Source organism: Leucopleurus acutus (assembly GCF_964270905.1).
Source record: "Leucopleurus acutus genome assembly, chromosome: 10".
In the NCBI taxonomy this organism is placed as follows: domain Eukaryota; kingdom Metazoa; phylum Chordata; class Mammalia; order Artiodactyla; family Delphinidae; genus Leucopleurus; species Leucopleurus acutus.
The window spans coordinates 67,568,977-67,571,485 of NC_139153.1; the positions used below are offsets into that span (position 1 = coordinate 67,568,977).

At 44.4% G+C, this 2,509-nt stretch overlaps 1 pseudogene across 1 annotated transcript; it reads left to right on the forward strand.

Annotated features, from left to right (window-relative positions):
• Positions 1 to 1,261: 1,261 nt before the first annotated feature.
• Positions 1,262 to 1,961, forward strand: LOC309966796 (large ribosomal subunit protein uL22-like; annotated as a pseudogene). The gene has a single exon. The product of its transcript is annotated as a large ribosomal subunit protein uL22-like (transcript).
• Positions 1,962 to 2,509: the final 548 nt, after the last annotated feature.

Below are 2,509 nucleotides of genomic sequence, written 5' to 3' on the forward strand. Positions count from 1 at the left end.
TGCTTTAAAAGTTCCCCAGGTGATTCTAAGGAGCAGTCAGGATTAAGACCTGTTTCTGATCCCACAGTAGTCCTGTGGGTCTGTCTCCTCCCTATGCCAGTTCTCCCAGGCCTCCCCGTATATGGAGCAAGGCACATCCCTGTTCTTGCCTCTTAACCTTGCTGGGAAAGGCAGCTCTGGTTCTGTTCTGTATAGAGGCTGTGAAGCCGGACTGAAAACTCCTAGCATTCCCTGGGTGCTTGCCTTCGTGTCACCTAGCCGCTGGATGAGATTGCTTTCACCAGAAAATGCTTTGTTCCTTCATTCATCAAGCTGGTTGCTGGTGCTGGGGTTATCCCTTGAGCAAGGTGTGGGAGAGAAAATGTAGACCAGAAAGGGAGCTGAAATTGAATTACCGTGCGCTGAGCACACGTATGGTGCTTTTTCTCATCAACTCTGTGATGTTGGGGTTCTCTCTCATTTACTCAAGAAGCTCAGACAGGGAGAGTGGTCTCAACCATATCAGACTGGGGCCCCCTTTCTGTAAAAAAAAAATTTTGAAATGATCCTTCACTATTCTGAAGTGAAACCCATTTTCTACACTACTTAAGAACAAACAAGATGAAGCCTTTAATATAAAAAAGGAAAGCAGTTTGTAAAATATTATGTATTTCTGTGTGTTAGGCATGACTGCTAGAAGACATAAGAAGTCAGATGCTTGAACCCACTTGAAGCTATTCCATACTTGCCCTATAAGAAAATTAAGAGTGAAGGCACATATAGACATCAGAATAAAAACTACAGTCAGGGGGGCTTCCCTGGTGGCGCAGTGGTTGAGTCCGCCTGCCGATGCAGGGGACACGGGTTCGTGCCCCGGTCCGGGAGGATCCTGCATGCCGCGGAGCGGCTGGGCCCATGAGCCATGGACGCTGAGCCTGCGCGTCCGGAGCCTGTGCTCCGCAGTGGGAGAGGCCACAACAGTGAGAGACCTGCGTACCGCAAAAAAACACAAAAAACAAACTACAGTCAGGAAGTAATGATAGATCAGACTTATTTGAATGATAGGAGAGAGGGAGAAATAAGCTTAACTGAAGTAGGGATAACAGGCCAAGACAAATAGACTGCTGAATTGGAGAAATGAGAAAGTACAGTATTCTCACAAATGAGCTGGGCCTTAAAACTATAATGTCAAAAAATAAACTCACAACAGGACTTTCCTGGTGGTCCAGTGGTTAAGAAAGACTCCACACTTCTTTTCCGGTCAGCAGCCTGAGGTGACCTCTAAAAATGGTTCGCTATTCACTTGACCCAGAAAACCCCACAAAATCATGCAAGTCGAGAGGTTCAAATCTTCGTGTTCACTTTAAGAACACTCGTGAAACAGCCCAGGCCATTGAGGGTATGCATATCCGAAAAGCCACCAAGTATCTGAAGGATGTCACCTTAAAGAAGCTATGTGTGCCATTCCGTTGTTACAATGTTGGAGCTGGTAGGTGTGCCCAGGCCAAACAGTGGGGCTGGACGCAGGGTCGGTGGCCCAAAAAGAGTGCTTAATTTTTACTGCACATGCTCAAAAATGCAGAGAGTAATGCTGAACTGTAGGGCTTAGATGTAGATTCTCTGGTCATTGAGCATATCCAGGTGAACAAAGCCCCCAAGATGCGGCGCAGGACTTACAGAGCTCATGGTCGGATCAACCCATACATGAGCTCTCCCTGCCACATTGACATGATCCTTACTGAAAAATAACAGATTGTTCCTAAATCAGAAGAGGAGGCTGCCCAGAAGAAAAAGATATCCCAGAAGAAATTGAAGAAACAAAAACTTATGGCCTGGGAATAAATGCTGCAAAAAATAAATGCAAATAAAAGTAAAAAAAAAAAAAAAAAAGACTCCACACTTCCACTGAAGGGTGCACGGTTGGATCCCTGATCGGGGGAACTAAGATCCCTCATGCTGCAAGGCCAAAAAACCAAAACAAACAAACAGAAAAACCAAACCTCACAACATGGGGCAGGGGCAGGGGAGTAAATTAAAAAGTACCTATCCCATGGGGTTGTTATGAAGGTTTAAGTGAATTAATACATGAAATGTGCTTAAAACAGTTCCTGGCACTTAAACACTGTTTAAGTATTAAATAGTATATATCCTTTGATAGAAGGGGAATGACAATTAGAAAAAATTTAGTGCAAATGCACAGGGTAAAGTACTCAATTACTTCTAGACAGTGGCTTTATTCCATTTAATCATTCTTTCTTTAATGGCTTTATGCAGGTGCTTTTAATATTTTCTACCTGTAGTTGGTTCAGACCCGTGGGCATGGGTAATTCTTTGTGTACCAGACATCGAGTACCTCTGTCCCCTTCCCCTAAAGTCAGTTAGCTCCCTGGCCAGTGTGACCACCATAAAAAAAAAAAAAAAAATCAGTTCCCCAGGCACCCACTAGGAGGCAGTACTGCCCTGTTGAGAATACTAAGCCAAATTCTTTGCCTGAGGTCACATACCTGTTTAGTAGAATTGCATCTCCACT